The sequence below is a fragment of the Miscanthus floridulus genome, chromosome 10, assembly GCF_019320115.1.
Source record: "Miscanthus floridulus cultivar M001 chromosome 10, ASM1932011v1, whole genome shotgun sequence".
Taxonomy (NCBI): Eukaryota; Viridiplantae; Streptophyta; class Magnoliopsida; order Poales; family Poaceae; genus Miscanthus; species Miscanthus floridulus.
In genome coordinates this window covers 107,090,883-107,109,589 of record NC_089589.1, presented here as the reverse complement: position 1 = coordinate 107,109,589, position 18,707 = coordinate 107,090,883, and the positions used below count along the sequence as shown (strand labels likewise).

At 47.4% G+C, this 18,707-nt stretch overlaps 1 pseudogene; it reads right to left on the bottom strand.

Annotated features, from left to right (window-relative positions):
- Positions 1 to 307: 307 nt before the first annotated feature.
- LOC136489219 (laccase-15-like) overlaps positions 308 to 18,707 on the bottom strand; it is a 41,749-nt pseudogene continuing 23,349 nt past the window's right edge.

Genomic DNA, 18,707 nt, shown 5'->3' with positions numbered 1-18,707 from the left:
CGGCGCCGGTGTGACTGGCGCTGAGCTCCCTGACATGTCATACACCGTGCCTAGGAGCTCGGCACTAGAGACGCTGGCGCCTAGCTCGGCGCCATGCTGGCGCTGAGCTAAGGATCTATTTTTTGAATTCTTTCCGTTAGGGGTCTATTTATAAGAAACTTTCAAAAAAAAAGGGCTAAAATGTAAAAAATTCGGTGATATATGATCCACGTACGTGGTTGCGCTTCGACACAGTTTTAAACAAGAACAGAGGTCCACTGTCACTGCCACCTATGACAGAGACGGCACACCTTACCACTTGTTATTATTATACTCTCTTAACGTCAGAGATATCGGTGTTTTCTGCAACGGGGTATAGTAGGTCGTTTTCCATGACGTCGAGGCTGCTGCCATGGCCGCCGCTACACTTTGGGAGATCTGCAGGCGGTGGCGGAAGAGCTGAGCCGACTGTTGGCCCAGCCTCTGTAACGAACACCGTCGCCATGCCCACCGCCACATGGAACTCGTAGTGGCAATGCTGGTACCACACTCCTGGATTATCCGCGACGAAGCGGACGGCGGCCCAGCCGAGGCTGGGGACGAGCACCGTGTTCCTCACCGGCGGATCCACCAGGTTGTACAGCGCCAGCACGTCCCTCGAGGCGTTGAAGTTGCCGTGCCCCTGCGCGACCACGAACATGTCGTGGCCGTGCAGGTGCATCGGGTTGTAGTCGCTCTGCATCACCGCCGTGTTCTGGAACACCTCCACCGCGGCGCCGTACAAGAACCGCCGCCCGGTCGTCGCCTTCCGCGTCGGCTCCAGCCGCGCCTCCGCCTCCGTGGGCGCGATCGGGATGAAGGCGCGGTCGGTGAAGTTGAACGGCCGCGGCGGCCTCTCCGGCAGCGGCGTGTACAGCTGCTGCGGCTGCTCCCCCGTCCCGTTGACGACGACGCTGCTATGGCTGTGGTTGTAGTGCGCCGCCAGCGTCGTGGTGGTGGTGGTGGTGGCCGGGAGCTGGAAGGAGACGTTGTTCATGGTGGCCACGATGGACTCGATGCTCCCGCCCCGCGCGCTGGACTCGCCGCCGTTCCGGCAGACGGAGCCCGTCACTACTAGAGAACAGACTTTAGAACGATGTCTCGATTTAACATTAGCCTCGACATTTTTTTTTGCCCCCGGGACTAAAGGACCTTTAGTCCCGGTTAGTAATACCAACCGGGACTAAATGTTCTTTTATTCCCGGTTGAAGCCACCAACCGGAACTAAAAAGTCCTCCAACCTTTAGTCCCGGTTGGTAATCTCCGCGCGAGGCAGTGCATGAGGTCTTGAGTTCGAATCTCAGGGGGCGCAACGGTGAGAGGCATTATTTTTTTTAAAGCTGGGATGATCTTTAGTCCCGGTTGTGGCAAACCAGAAGTAAAGAACAACACTTTAGTCTCGGATCGCTAGTCCCGGTTGGGAAACCGGAACTAAAACCAGTTCCCAACCGGGACAAGATATGCGTGGAGAGCGTGACGAGCAGGCGCTCGTCGACGTGCGCCGGCACCGTCCGCCTGCGCCGGTGTGCCAGTCTCAGGCTGGTCAGGTTGCCATGGAAGTAGAAGGAGGGCATCATGTCGTGCAGGCCCGGCATCTCCGGCGCCAGAGGCGGCGGCGCGTCGTCCCCGGCCCCGGCGGGGTCATCGCCGTCGTTGAGGTACCGCAGCGTCCCTCTCGTGACCGTGACCGGGAACGGCAGGTTGGCGATCGATGGCTGGTTGGCCAGGGCGACCATGTAGTAGCTCCTCTCCGGGGCTGCGTCGGCGACCAGCAGGGCGTCCACCCTCTCGCCGGGCGCGATCGCGATCACGTCCGTGGTGTACGGCTTCACGTAGTTCGCGTCGGCGGCGACCACCGTGAACTTGTGCCCGGCGATCTTGAAGTAGTACTCGGACATTAGCGCGGCGTTGATTAAGCGTAACAGGTAGGTCTTGCCGGCCTCCACCTCCAATACGTAGCGCTCTTCAACAAGGCCACCTTCAAATTTTTGAAATGAAATGAAGCACCATGCAAATTCTTCATTCATGCAAATAAATTTTGAAATGAAATGAAGCCCGGCCTCCTAGTTGTAAAGATCCAAGAACTGAGAGATAGGATGATTACCGTACCGGAGCAGTTGTTAAGATCTCCAAGCTTGCCGTTAATTGTCGCTTAGCTGGGGTTAAAACCAAAGAAACCGTTCGTCAAGCTCTTGTCAATCTGTCCTAGATCCGTCTGCTACCACTCCCCTGCAATTACCACCAAGACCACAGTAACAAATATTACTAATTCAGGCACACTACTATGAAACTAATTTTAATGAGAGTAGCTAGAAATCACCGATTTTTTTTAAATCGATGATTTGTAGATGGGTCGGCAAGTGGCCCACCTCGAGATATCTTTTTTTTTAGAAATTATAAATTATTCAGAAATAGCAAAACAAAAAACAATAGTCTTGGGAGAAACCCATCGAGGAAGAAGTAGACCACACACGGGTCACAGATCATATGATTTTTTTTTATGTACGTGTGGGTTGACTCAACCTTAACGGTCTGTTCGTTTGAACTTATCAGCCAGCTTATCAGCTATAATCTACAGTATTTTTCTCTCATAATAAAACAGCTTCAGCCGGCTTTAATACCAGCCGAACATGCCATTGCATGGACACTTTGTGACCGAATCCAGATTGCTATACTTTGTATAAATAAACTTTCTTGAATCTTGCAACGGGTATTTCCTCCCTAAAACGACTTCAAATCAAAAAAGTTGTACCCCAAAGGTTAAGATTTTATTGAGCAGTACAACTTTGGTTTTGGAGCATGTCTCAATCTAGGCGTTTGAAAAATAAAAATTTAAAGTCTGATAACTTAAAACATAACTTTAGGACCCTAAATGATTCTAGCTTAAAAAAATCAACTACTACAACTTTGATACAAAGTTGTATATCTGTTCGAGCTCTACAACTTTGATACAAAGTTTGTCTTCAACCAAGTTGATTTAGAAAAGTCATATATATTGCTAGCCGTCTCTATAAATTAATTTGTAGAGGCGGTTTGATGTTTCCATCTACTCCTACTTTTAGAGGCATGGTTCGAAACACCAATGGCCTTTAGAATATAATCTTATTTGTAGAGGAGACTGCCTCTAGAAATAGAGATATTTATAGAGGCGGATGAAAACATCGCACGTCTATAAAAATTGATTTCTAGCGGTAGGTCGTCTATGAAACCATTTTTTAGAGACGATTTTTTTTAAAATTGTCCTCTCTGGAAGAAAATTGAGGCGCTCATTTTTAATAGAGCATTGTGCCAAAACAATGCATATATGAAATTTGCCATACACATGTATGTATGTATGTATGTGTGTGTATGTATGCATCACGGGCGCAGGGCTTGTAGTGGTCCATGGTCATCAACGTCGACGACATCTTCCACATATTGATTTGTTGCTTGCTCGGTATCTCTGTCGGGTGGACTGCCCGACGCTGAGGTGTCAGTCTTATCACTGCCGGACTGAAATCCGGCAGTGATAGCCGGTTTAGACCCGGCAGTGAACGCGGAGTCTATGACATAGTGCATCCATATCCATGGTCATATATCTTAGATGGATGATGAAGCGAATGCAGGGGATCGGAGGCACCTATGACGAGGGGCACCTCCATATGAGGTTTTGGAAAGGGATATGAGCTGGCCCCGTGTCTGGGCCGGATGATGGAGGCGCCATGAACACTTCCCCGGAGGCAGGAGACGTGGGCGTGCCACCACAGGGTGCCTTCCTGCCTGGAGACGTTGAACCGGTAGGTGAAGCTGTGGTTTGGCTGGATGGGGCACTGGGTGATCATCGGCACCCTGTACGTCGGCCCAGCGGTTCAGTGTCTGCTTCACACCATGCCTCCAAATATATACACTCTCTTTTCAATCGTTCATTCATCAGGAAGATCGATGCAGGCCACGCCATGGATTTGTTAGTTCTGTAGGATCGTAGATCTAGCCATTGACTGATTCTATTCGGGATAAAATAGACGCTATACATCCTAGTGCTTGTAAACTAAAGAGACAGAGAGGGAGGGGAAATGTACCGAACCTAACACGGCAGAGGGGGAGGGTTCGGAGGCCGCCATCGGGTTCGTTGATGTAGTCTGCGCATGGGCAGCGACGGTTGGGGAAGACGTGTCGGAGATGCGGTGCCGGCGGTGGAGATGACGACGGCGCAGTGCTGTGGCGGAGGTACTTCCCGTCACTGGCTGCACCCCTCACTTAGATCGGGTTTAGGGTTTGTCGGTGGGGAGGTCGGCTCAGGTCAACCTCGTGATAAGAGCCGCCGGCCCCCACCTCTTTTTATAGCGCAGGATGGCAGGGGCCCTCCAGCCATGGTGGGCTGGGCGCCCCCGATCAGGGCGCGAATCAAAGGTCCAACTGGGCCGTTGAGTCCAGTTAGGTTAGAGATCAATCTAACAATCCCCCCTTGATCTCTTTCCATCTTTCACTTTCATATCATTTACTTTTGTTCATTCCATTACATATTAGCGCATAGAGCATGTCTCATCGTCACGGTCCATTGCTGATAGATTTAACAGCTACAACACACTACTCTGTTCTAAAATAGATACTTATCTTTGGGCCTTCTTTTATCCAGGAATTATAGGCTTTCCCTTAAACCCATGCCGGCTACATGTTCTCTGAACACGTTGGGTGGTAAGCCTTTTGTAAGTGGATCCACGAGCATCTTTACTGTACTTATATGCTCAAGACTTATGACTTGATCCCGGACTTTATCTTTCACAACATAATACTTTATGCCAATGTGTTTGGCAGCACCACTTGACTTATTGTTGTGAGCATACTGTAATGCCGGATTATTACCGCAGTATAACTTTAGTGGTCTATAGATGTCGTCAACCACCTTCAAACCGGGTATGAACTTCTTTAGCCAGTTCACCTGCCCCGTTGCCTCATAACACGCTACAAACTCGGCATACATTATGGACGATGTAGTGACAGTTTGTTTTGAGCTTTTCTATGAAATAGCTCCCCCTGCGAGAGTGAAAACATATCCAGACATGGATTTTCTATCATCTCCCGCATAATCAGAATCTGAATACCCCACTATATGGAGTGAATCAGATCTTCTATACGTCATCATGAGGCCTTTCGTTCCTTGCAAATAACGCAAGACTTTCTTTACCAATTTCTAGTGTTCTATTCCAGGATTGCTCTGGAATCTGCCAAGTAACCCGGTAACAAATGCCAAGTCAGGGCGCGTGCATACTTGAGCATATTGCAAGCTTACGATAGCTGAAGCATATGGAACCACTTTCATTTGATCGATCTCATATTGGTTCCTAGGGCATTGAAAATCCCCATATCTGTCGCCCTTGACTATAGGAGCAGGTGAGGGACTACATTTGTGCATACTGAATTTCTTTAAGATCTTTTCTATGTATGCCTTTTGTGACAGTCCTAATACCCCTTTACTTCTATCTCGGTGAATCTCGATCCCTAGTGAAAGCATCTAGGCCCCTAAGTGGATTTCGGTGATTAATGTCAATACAAGATTACTATGACTAACGTGTGTTTTGCAGAGGCAATTAAGTTAGGTCATGGTAATGGAGATCGATTGGGCAATTGAAGTTGTCATGCCCCTACGATGGAAATCGTTTCGGTTTTCAAAGGATGGACGACAAGGTTAAGGATAACTAGTTCTAAGTGTCAATTGAAGTTGGAGAGACACTTAGAGTAGTTTAGGACTTTGTTTTTTTTCCTTTGGCTGTACTATGAAGGGGGGTATGAATGGGTAGCTTGACCTAGTTGAGTCTAGTGAGTTAGGTGTGGTGCACACTTGTTAAAACTAGCTCTAGGTAGCTCCTATGAATGCCTAAGATCCTTTGGAGCAAACTTCATTCACATATGATCGAAAGTTGGGAGTGAATGGAGGGTCAAATACTGACCGGACGCTGGCTCCGGTGCGACCGGACGCTGGCCGCAGGGTCCGGTCAGTTCATTTGACTGAGGAGATCAAGTCTGGAGTGACCGGACGCTGGAAGGTCGTGTGACCGGACGCTGAGGGCCAGCGTCCGGTCGACTCCAGTAAGGGTCCAGACTTGAGAAAGTGCGACCGAACGCGTCCAGTCAGTGGTGACCGGATCCTGAGTATCCAGCGTCCGGTCGTTTACAGTAAGCATCCAAGAGCGACCGGACGCGTCCGGTCGGTACTGACCGGACCCTGTCTGCGTCCGGTCATCACTTGAAAACTGTTCGCGGGTTGAACTGACCGGAGCGTCCGGTCAAAACGATCGAAGCGTCCGGTCACCCCGCAGAAGCTCATAACGGTTCGTTTTTCAGGCTGCCTTATAAATAGAAGCTCCACTCGTGAGTGGAGTTACTTTTGCTCATTCAAACAGCTGAGAAACACGTTTGTGAGTGCCAAGAAGAGCAAGGTCCTAGCGAGGTGTTTGTGATTTGAGAATCCAAGAGTGAAACCTCATTAGTGAATCAAGAGTAGACAAGTGTGCAACCATCTTCTCATTAGGCTTTGCGTGGTCAAGTGCGAGTTCGTGCTTGTTACTCTTGGTGATCGTCATCACCTAGACGGCTTGGTGGTGATTGGAAGCTTGGTGATCACCCGGCGGAGCTTGTGGGTGACCCAACTCAAGTTGTGAGCGGTTTTGGGTGATTCGCCGCGACGGAGTGTCGAAGAATCAACCCGTAGAGAGCACTTGATCCTTGCGCGGATCAAGGGGGAGCTACACCCTTGCGCGGGTGCTCCAACGAGGACTAGTGGGGAGTGGCGACTCTCCGATACCTCGGCAAAACATCGCCGCGTTCCTTTCTCTCTCTATTTACTTTGAGCACTTACTTTGAGTATTTACTTTGAGCAATTCAATACTTGTTTTACATCCATAGAATTACTTGCTAGAGTAAGTTCGGAACGTAGGTTGCGAGGTTGTTGTGCATTAGTTTGATATAAACACTTTTCTAGGCACAAGGGGTTAATTGGGCTATCCATAGGATTTGATTATTGCAAGAAAATTTAGAATTAGCCCAATTCACCCCCCCTCTTGGGCATCTTGATCCTTTCAATTGGTATCGGAGCCTCGTGCTCACGTTTTTAAGCCTAACCGCTTAGAGCAAGATGTCTCACAGGGATGGACCTCCTCCTATCTTCGAGGGGGATGATTTTCCATATTGGAAAATTCGCATGGAGGCTTACCTAGAAGCTCTAGATGTTGGAATTCTTAGAGCCACCTCTCAAGGGTTCCCAACACCTAAGAATGCCGCTCAACTTCAAGGCGATGAAGTAAACTACGAAAAATGGAATGCAAAGGCTCGCAACACCATCTTTAGAGGCCTTTGCAAAGATGTGTTCAATCGTGTAAGGAACCACAAAGACGCCCATGCACTATGGTCGGACGTTTGTGCGCTCTATGAGGGAACCAAGAGTGAGCATGAGGAACGCTATCATCTTGTGATTAAAAAGCTAAATTCTTTTGAGATGCTTCCCAAAGAAAGTGCAAATGAAATGTATTCTCGTTTGAATGTTCTTGTAGAGGAAGTCAATGGGCTTGGACTTACTCAAATATCACCATCCGACGTTGTGAGAAAGATCTTGAGTGTCCTCCCCATTGACAAATATGGGCACATTGTGACCGTGCTACATCAAGGTGATCTTTCTGCCGCTACACCAACACAAATCTTGGGAAAGATCAATGCTCATGAGATGTACATGCACATCACGCCACAAGATGGCTCATCCTCTACAAAGAAGAAAGAGAAGGACTTAGCATTCAAAGCTAGCCAAGATAAAGGCAAGGCAAGACTTGAGTATGAGAGCTCAAGTGATGAAGATGATGAAGAAAGCCTTGCTCTCATGGTGAAAAAGACCGCCAAGATGCTAAAGAAGCTAAACAAGAGTGGCATCAAGTTTGATGGCAAGAAGAAGAAGTTCTTCACTAGCTCAAGAAGAAAGCCAATCTCCGAGATGGATTGCTACAATTGTGGCGAACTTGGCCACCTAGCTCATCAATGCACAAAGCCCAAGAAAGACAAGTTCAAGAACAAGGGCATGAAAGATGATTCAAGTGATGAAGATGAAAAGAAAAAGAACAAGCCATACAAGAAGAGAGATGGCAAAAAGAGAGACTTCTACAAGAAGAAGAAAAGTGGCAAGGCCTATATTGTCGGTGATTGGCTCACGGACATTGATTCATCAAGTGGATCATCCGATGATGAGAGTGACAATGAGAAGGTGGCCGCCATTGCTATTGATCTTGCATCCTCACCGCCACCATCGCCATCATCCTCTACACACCTATGCCTTATGTCCAAGGGTGAACGCAAGGTAACTAAGAGTGATGATAGTAGTGATGATGAGCAAGCTAGTGATGATGATAGTGATAGCGATGATGATTCACCCACATATGATGATCTTGTCAAAATATTAAGAAAATACACTAAGATCATTAGAAAGAGTAGAGCTACAAATGAAAAACTTGATGCTAAAAATGATTCACTCTTAGCTAAGTGTGATACATTAGAAAAGGCTAATGATGAGCTCAAAGAAACAAATGATTCTATATCATCCAAACTCAAGGAGCTCAAATCTTCTAAGAAAGAGCTTAAAGATAAACATGATAAACTTGAGTGGGTGCACAATGAGCTTATCATTAGTCACAACAAGCTAAAAGATGAATATACAACTCTAAAGATCAATTATGATACCCTTGTTATTGCACAAGAATTTTTACCAAATGAGCCACATGTTGCTACTAACCATGTTGTTAAGATTGATATAGCTACCTCATGTGATGATTTAATTGATGAGAGCATTGAGCATGGATCTAGTAGCAAAGGCAAGCAAGTGGTTGAGTGCAATGACTATGATGAGTATGTCAAGCTCAAGAGTGACCATGAAAAGCTCATGAAAGATCTTGAAGAGATGAAAAGTCACAACACCTTTGTGCTAGAAACTCTTGATCATGACAAAGAGTTGATCCTTGAGAATGAGAAGCTCAAAGAAGAAAACAAGAAACTCAAGGAAGAGAAGAACAATGATATTATCAAGGAAGAGAACAAGAAGCTCAAGATGGAGAAAGAGCATCTCAAGGTGGGATTGAGCAAGTTTGCTAGAGGCAAGCATCTCCAAAGTGAGCTACTCATGAATACCGTCATGAAGATGGATAGAAGTGGCATTGGATATATGGCAAGTGTAGAGAAGAAGAAGGCTCAAGCTCAACACCAACAATTAAAGCCAAAGAGATGTTTTGAGTGTGGACAAGAAGGCCACTTTGCTCATGAGTGTCAAACTCCACCACCACAACCCTTGCCCAAGCATGCTAGACCCTTTGCTTTCAATGCTCACTACATGCTTAGAAAAGATTCTAGTGGAAAGATGAAAGTCATGTTCTTAGGACCCCCAACAAGAGTAGGCCTAAGAAGATTTGGGTGGCTAAGTCACTTGTTGAGAAGGTGAAGGGCCCTCAACAAGTTTGGATCCCTAAAGCTTGAATCTCTTGTGTGTAGGTGAACTACAAGACCGATGGAAGTCATTGGGTTATTGATAGTGGTTGCACTCAACATATGACCGGTGATCCTCGTATGTTCACCTCACTAGATGAAGAGGTAGATGGACAAGAGAAAATAACATTTGGAGATAATTCAAAGGGCAAGGTTAAAGGATTGGGCAAAGTGGCAATATCAAATGATCATTCCATCTCCAATGTGCTCTATGTTGCCTCATTGAGTTTCAACTTGCTATCCGTTGGGCAATTGTGTGATCTTGGCTTCCAATGCTTATTCACCGAGAAGGAAGTTGTTGTATCCAAAGTAGATGACAAACAAGTGATATTCAATGGATTTAGATACAACAATTTATATCTAGTTGACTTCACCTCCGAAGATGCAAACTTGAAGACTTGCCTATTCACCAAAACAACACTTGGGTGGCTATGGCATAGAAGACTTGCTCATGTTGGGATGAGCTCACTCAAGAAGCTTATGAAGAATGATTTGGTGAGAGGGTTGAAGGATGTGAAGTTTGAGAAGGACAAGCTTTGTAGTGCATGTCAAGCCAGCAAGCAAGTTGCAAACACTCATCCAACCAAAGCTTTCATGTCAACCACAAGAGTGCTAGAACTCCTACACATGGATTTATTTGGACCAACAACATACAAGAGTTTGGGAGGAAATCTCTATTGTCTTGTGATTGTGGATGACTATTCAAGGTATACATGGGTGTTCTTCCTTCATGACAAATCCGAAGTTGCATCTTGTTTCAAGAAGTTTGCCAAGAGAGCTCAAAATGAATTTGAAGTGAAGCTCAAGAAGATAAGAAGTGACAATGGCAAAGAATTTGACAACACAAACATAGAAGCTTATTGTGATGAAGTTGGAATCAAACATAAAGTCTCCGCAACCTATACTCCTCAACAAAATGGTGTAGTTGAGAGGAAGAACCGAACTTTGATCACTCTTGCAAGGACAATGCTAGATGAATACAACACCCCCAAAGCTTTATGGGCGGAAGCAATCAACACCGCATGTTATGCATCCAACCGCCTATTTCTTCAAAAGTTCCTTGTCAAGACACCGTATGAGTTGCTCAATGGGAAGAAGCCGGACGTCTCCTTCTTTAGGGTGTTTGGTTGCAAGTGCTACATCTACAAGAAGCGGCAACACCTAGGGAAGTTTCAAAGACGTTGTGATATAGGTTTTCTTGTTGGTTACTCATTGAAGTCCAAAGCATATAGAGTATTTAATCATGCCACTGGCTTGGTTGAAGAAACATATGATGTGGAATTTGATGAATCTAACGGTTCCCAAGGAGCACATGAGAATCTTGATGATGTAGGTGATGAACCATTGAGGGAGGCTATGAAGAACATTCCGGTGGGAGACATCAAGCCAAATGATGATGAAGATGATGTACAAGTCATTAACCAACCTTCTTCATCAAATGTACCACAAGATGGTGAAAAAGATGGAAGAGTGGAAAATGAAGATACTCATATCTCTCATGAGCAAATGGTGGTACAAGCACAAGATGTTGATGCTCCACAACCTCCTCCTCAAGTGGTCAATAGAAGAAACACACCTCTCTTACAAGATCATCCACAAGATCTCATCATAGGGAGTCCATCAAAGGGTGTAATGACTCGATCTTAAAAACTTACTTCATTTATTGCTCATCACTCTTTTGTCTCTTGCTATGAGCCTACCAAGGTAGAAGAAGCTCTTAAAGATCCGGATTGGATCAATGCCATGCATGAAGAGTTGAACAACTTCACTCGCAATGAAGTTTGGAATCTTGAAGAGCGACCAAAAGGTGCAAGAGTCATTGGAACGAAGTGGGTGTTCCGCAACAAGCAAGATGATCAAGGTGTTGTTGTGAGGAACAAGGCAAGACTAGTTGCAAAGGGGTTCTCTCAAGTTGAAGGTTTAGATTTTGGAGAGACCTTTGCACCGGTTGCAAGATTAGAAGCCATCCGTATCCTTCTTGCATATGCATCACATCATGAAATGAAACTATATCAAATGGATGTGAAAAGTGCATTTTTAAATGGCTTTATAAATGAACTAGTCTATGTTGATCAACCTCCCGGGTTTGAAGACCCTAGATATCCTAATCATGTTTATAGGTTATCCAAGGCATTATATGGGCTTAAGCAAGCCCCAAGAGCTTGGTATGAGCGCCTTCGGGACTTCCTCATTGAGAAGGGCTTCACCATTGGGAAGGTTGACACCACACTATTCACCAAGAAGCTTAATGGGCATATCTTCATTTGTCAAGTATATGTTGATGATATCATCTTTGGATCATCAAATGAAGACTCATGCAAAGAATTTGGTGAATTGATGTCGAAGGAGTTCGAGATGTCAATGATTGGTGAGCTTACATTCTTTCTTGGTTTTCAAGTCAAGCAAATGAAAGAAGGCATCTTCATCTCTCAAGAGAAATACACAAAAGATCTTCTCAAGAGATTCAAGATGGATGAATGTAAGCCAATCAAGACACCAATGCCTAAAAATGGACATCTCGACTTAGATGAGGGAGGTAACCTGGTTGATCAAACTCTCTACCGTTCTATGATTGGTAGCTTGTTATATTTAACCGCATCTAGGCCCGACATCATGTTTAGTGTGTGTATGTGTGCTAGATTTCAAGCTAGTCCTAAGGAAACACATTTAATTGCCGTAAAAAGGATCCTTAGGTATCTTAAGCACACACCAAGCATTGGTCTTTGGTATCCCAAAGGAGCCTTATTTGAATTAATTGGCTATTCCGATTCGGATTATGCCAGATGCAAAGTTGATAGAAAGAGCACATCCAGAGGGTGCCACTTGCTTGGTAGATCACTTGTGTCTTAGTCCTCCAAGAAACAAAATAGTGTGGCTTTGTCCACCGCCGAAGCGGAATACATTGCCGCGGGTGCTTGTTGTGCACAAATATTATACATGAAACAAACTTTGCTAGACTATGGAGTAGTTCTAGAGAAAGTACCTCTTTTGTGCGACAATGAGAGTGCGGTAAAACTTGCAAATAATCTGGTTCAACACTCTCGCACCAAGCATATAGATATCCGCCATCACTTTCTAAGAGATCATGTGGCAAAAAATGATATATCACTAGAAAGTGTAAGATCCGAAGATCAATTAGCGGATATCTTCACTAAACCGCTAGATGAGGCTACATTTTGTAGATTGCGGAATGAGCTCAATGTACTTGATTTTAGTAACTTCACTAAAAATTGAGTTTGTGTTGTCCCTTGCATTCATTGTAATATACAACATGTTTAATTTGTGGCAATGCATATATGGCTTGTCTAACATGGTTAAGATAACCGCCCAAAAGCATGTGAAGAAGCTTAACCTTGGATCAAACTTGACAAGCAACTAGATTTACTTACAAGTATTGCACATGCATGAATGTTGTTTTGTCGTTTTGTTCTATTTGCCCTCTTGTTGCCTATTTTCTTAAAAAGAAGTATAGCCTAAGGCAAAATATTTTGAAAAATATGAGGGTTTGAGAGAGGTCACTCACATCAGTCCCAATTGGTGTTTATTTAGATCTTATTCAAGTTGGGACTTGATTGGGAACAGGCAGCGCGAAGGAAGTTTGAAGATTTGCTGGAAAAGGTGCACCGGACGCTGCATCGGACGCTGCTGTCCAGCGTCCGGTCAGTTCACAGGAGGTGAACTGCTGCCGAAGGAGTGACCGGACGCTGTGTCTGTGCGTCTGGTCAGGAAGGATTCTGTGTCCGGTCGATCGAAGAGTGCACAAGCGGTACTGACCGGACCCTGCCTGCGTCCGGTCATGGACCACCGGACGCGTCCGGTCCTGATTCCAGAGGATTTGGACCTCTCTGGAATCGACCGGACGCTGGGTGGTAGCGTCCGGTCGCTACCACCGGAGCGTCCGGTCAGTGGATCTCGCGTGTTTTCAGGACTCTTTTCCGTTTCCTTTTCTATCGCGTTTGGGGGACTATTTAACCGTACCACCGCATCCTTTTTCGTATCCAGCCGTGACCTACCTCCGAGCCCTAGCCTGCGCCGCTGCAGTCTAGCCCGCAGCCGTGCCGTGCGCCGCCGCACCATGCCAGCGTCACCGCGCCAGCACAGCCCGTGCCTCCCTTGCTCGTGCTCGCCCGGCCCCCCTCGCCAGCCGCGCGCCACCAAAGCTCGCCGCGCCGCCGTGCCTCCCCGCGCGCCACTGTGTCCTTCGCACCACGAGCCCGCTGCCAAGCCTCACCGCCGTGCCTCCGGTCTTCCAGGGTCATCAAGAGTCGTTGTGCCCTAATCCTACCTCCTCCATCGTTGGTAAGGCCAGGCATTCTCAATCTTGATCTATTGTGACCTAGATCGATTTGCAGTCTCTGATTCCTCATTACATTCAGGACTTTTACCCTAACCCTAGCCCGGTTCCGAAGATCCCCCGCGTGTCGCCTTATCTTTTCTCAGTTCGCGGATCGTCAGGTAGAAAGCCATTCGATTCAATTTTGCATCTACATTGCTTTCTCTATTAGGGTTTCGCATCTATTAGCAATATGGTATTTATTTGTATATCCATCTATTCTATCGTGCAGTGAGTCAGTTCCATTGTGGTTCTTGTGGCAGTTGGCAGTCAACTCGGAGCCAAGCTCACGAGTAAGGATCGAGGCCAAGCCTCGAGAGGTTCAGTTTGTCTGTTGATCCTCATCAGCGTCAGTTCACCATCTTGTCAGTTCAGATGGCCCGCACCAAGAATGTTGGTGGTGGCCCAGGTGATGATGATCGGAGGCCCCCGCCTCGCTAGCCAGCCAGATCGAAGGGCAAGTCAACCAAGCAGGTGACATCCAAGAAGTGGAAGTACCCTGACGCAGAGACAGCGAGAACAGCAGCTGTTGCAGAGGGTGCAGAGCGTGCTGAGAGAGGTGGTGCCCGCAGCGGAGTTGTCATTGCAGATCAGCCGGTTTCACCAACACTGAGAGCTGCGATTGAGGATGTTGAGCGTCATCACGGGAGTCCAGCTGGGACTACCACGTTTGCAGGACGATGGGTTGCCATTGAGGAGGGTCCGTCAGCAGCGCAGGAGCCAGTTCAGCAGACTTAGGAGAGCGAGCAGGCTCAGCAGACCCAGGAGGCCGAGGAGACAGAGCCGGCACCCCAGCTTCACCGCTCTGGACGGACCCGTGTACCAGTCTCGCCGAGGCCACCGACACAGCGGAGGGGATCACGTCCTCCACCTAGACCACAGGGTCCACCTCCAGTGGTACACCTCAACTTGAGGGCCGCTACCGCCAGGTAGGTTCAGCAGTTGCGTTTTGTTGAGTTTGAGGTTTGGTTTCCTCCGAGGAGGGATGAGAGAGCAGCTGAGGGTTTCTACACGCCACTGCAGGAGGATTTCTACAATGCTTATCTCAACAGTGGGGCAGTGTTCAGATCTCAGAGAGTCTGTCAGATAGAGTCTATTGTGGCAGCAGCCGGAGAGAGCATTCGGCCATACTTATCATATTTGCCAGGACTGACAGATTTGATTGGACGGACGGGCATATATGTACCATCTTGGGTCCGTCAGTTTTATGCGTCACTCTACATTGATCCACATCACAGATTCATTCACTTTGCCTTTAGAGGCAAAGACTACAGAGTGACGAGTGGCAGGGTCAGAGAGATACTGAGGCTATAGGAGCAGCCTGTCAAGATGCATGAGGTTTGTTATGGACAGCAGGAGCCTCCCAGGCGTCCTCATGGAGGGTTGGTGCCTCCTACAGATTTAGTGCGACATTGCTTCAAGGAGCCGTTTGGAGAGGGGTCGAGGAGGAACCCCAGTGACTTGACTCCTACAGCGAGAGTGCTAGAGGCCATTATCAGGAGGACACTGCTTCCCAGGTTGGGATATAGAGAGGGTCTGACTCGCTTACAGCTCTGGCTTCTTAATGCCCTGATGCAGCAGACAGTATTTGATATCTGGGATCTCCTTCTTTCAGAGATGGAGGACACTATAGCTGAGGGATTCAAGGGTCGCAGGCAGCTTCCTTATGCGCACTGGATCACATTTCTTATCCGCAGAGTAGTGCTTGATAAGCCCCCTGGTATGATGGATGAGTATACAGGTGCCACCATAGAGTTCCTAGCTTACAACCTGTCATAGAGGATCAGACACACCACTCCTCAGGCACCCAGACAGCCTAGCCGTCGTCCCGACGTGCCAGAGTTCGCAGCTCAGCAGGATGAAATCATCAGAGGGATTGCAGCCACTGAGGAGGAGGAGCTAGAGGCACAGCAGGAGGTAAGCGAGTACAGTGATAGCTCTGATGACGACTACCAGCCTATACCTCAGATGCCGCCACGCAGACACGATGCAGAGGCCGGTAGCTCCAGTTCTGCTCCACCAGCTCCGCAGACAGACCCTGCTCTCATTGCTATTCTTGAGCGGATGCAGCAGGATCAGACACAACAGGCACAGGAGACAGCTACCAACTTCGCACAGTTTCAGGCTCGTCAGGACGAGTTCCAGAGGCAGCAGCAGCTCCTTCAGCACCAGCAGTTACTTATGCAGCAGCAACTCATGGGATTCATGCAGCATGTAGTGACAGCCATTGGGGTCCCACTGCCACAGCCTTCACCCCAGCTTGCACAGCCTCCTACCACTTCGACGACTCCAGCAGTACAGCCCAGTGGGCTCCAGAGTCAGGGATAGCCTCCAGCTCAGTTTGCTTCACCTCCTATACAAGTGTCCCAATGGTTAGCCTCACCTGTGGTAGCCCCGCAGTTCACTCCATTTCAGACGGGCTTCACACCAGAGCAGTCTTCCTCGCTATTCGTGCCTGAGACGTCAGTCTCCAGGAGTCTTGGAGCATCCTTCAGTGAGTTGACCGGCATGCCTACTCCGCCTCATATGCATACCGCCGGTCCGTCTACAGCAGCTCCAGTCGCAGTGACTACTCAGAGGCTCCCCTCGTCTGTCGCCTCGTCCGATCCTACGACAGACATACTTGCAGCATCACAGGCAGCACCAGTCCCAGCTCAGACCCAGACCGCTTCAGCGACACTTCCTGCTTCAGAGGGTCAGTCAGTTCAGAGCTTAGGGTCAGATGATGATGGTGCCCAGTTCCAGCTTGCCCCACGTTCTTCAGCGCCCGGCTCGTCCGCTGCTGCCCCGCCCTAGGTTTTGGTGTTTGACGCCAAAGGGGGAGAGGGTGTTCGAGTATGTAGTCTCGGGGGGAGCTACATTTAGGGGGAGCTAGTTATATAGTATTAGCTTATTATATACATTTGGAGTTTAATTTGTGTGGTACACTATTACTTATGCATTCGTGTGTTTACTTTCATGCATACTATTATATATATGTGATAGTGCTATCTACGTGATTGTGATATTTGACATGTGTGATTTCCACTTTGCATTATCTATATGTCATATCACTTGTGTTATGCTCATTTGCTTTTGCTTCCGCGTTTATACTTCAAAGCAAATGAGCTTTGTTACTTGTACTCATGCTTAATTCATATCCTTTGAGTACACTATGTTGGCTTGGGTCATATAAGCTTGCCTAACTCTTTTGTTCTTAACGACAAAAGCTTATATGAACCAAGCCCGTCAAAAACCTCACTCCATAACATACTCGAGGTGGTATTGTCATCAATCACCAAAAAGGGGGAGATTGAAAGCATCTAGGCCCCTAAGTGGATTTCGGTAATTAATGTCAATACAAGATTACTATGACTAACGTGTGTTTTGTAGAGGCAATTAAGTTAGGTCATGGTAATGGAGATCGATTGGGCAATTGAAGTTGTCATGCCCCTACGATGGAAATCGTTTCGGTTTTCAAAGGATGGACGACAAGGTTAAGGATAACTAGTTCTAAGTGTCAATTGAAGTTGGAGAGACACTTAGAGTAGTTTAGGACTTTGTTTTTTTTCCTTTGGCCGTACTATGAAGGGGGGTATGAACGGGTAGCTTGACCTAGTTGAGTCTAGTGAGTTAGGTGTGGTGCACACTTGTTAAAACTAGCTCTAGGTAGCTCCTATGAATGCCTAAGATCCTTTGGAGCAAACTTCATTCACATATGATCGAAAGTTGGGAGTGAATGGAGGGTCAAATACTGACCGGACGCTGGCTCCGGTGCGACCAGACGCTGGCCGCAGGGTCCGGTCAGTTCATTTGACTGAGGAGATCAAGTCTGGAGTGACCGGACGCTGGAAGGTCGTGTGACCGGATGCTGAGGGCCAGCGTCCGGTCGACTCCAGTAAGGGTCCAGACTTGAGAAAGTGCGACCGGACGTGTCCGGTCAGTGGTGACCAGATCCTAAGTATCCAGCGTCCGGTCGTTTACAGTAAGCATCCAAGAGCGACCGGACACGTCCGGTCGGTACTGACCGAACCCTGTCTGCGTTCGGTCATCACTTGAAAACTGTTCGCGGGTTGAACTGACCGGAGCGTCTGGTCAAAATGATCGGAGCGTCCGGTCACCCCGCAGAAGCTCATAATAGTTCGTTTTTCAGGCTGCCTTATAAATAGAAGCTCCACTCGTGAGTGGAGTTACTTTTGCTCATTCAAACAGCTGAGAAACACGTTTGTGAGTGCCAAGAAGAGCAAGGTCCTAGTGAGGTATTTGTGATTTGAGAATCCAAGAGTGAAACCTCATTAGTGAATCAAGAGTAGACAAGTGTGCAACCATCTTCTCATTAGGCTTCGCGTGGTCAAGTGAGAGTTCGTGCTTGTTACTCTTGGTGATCGCCATCACCTAGACGGCTTGGTGGTGATTGGAAGCTTGGTGATCACCCGGCGGAGCTTGTGGGTGACCCAACTCAAGTTGTGAGCGGTTTTGGGTGATTCGCCGCGACGGAGTGTCGAAGAATTAACCCGTAGAGAGCACTTGATCCTTGCGCGGATCAAGGGGGAGCTACACCCTTGCGCGGGTGCTCCAACGAGGACTAGTGGGGAGTGGCGACTCTCCGATACCTCGGCAAAACATCACCGCGTTCCTTTCTCTCTCTATTTACTTTGAGCACTTACTTTGAGTATTTACTTTGAGCAATTCAATACTTGTTTTACATCCATAGAATTGCTTGCTAGAGTAAGTTCGGAACGTAGGTTGCGAGGTTGTTGTGCATTAGTTTGATATAAACACTTTTCTAGGCACAAGGGGTTAATTGGGCTATCCATAGGATTTGATTATTGCAAGAAAATTTAGAATTAGCCCAATTCACCCCCCTCTTGGGCATCTTGATCCT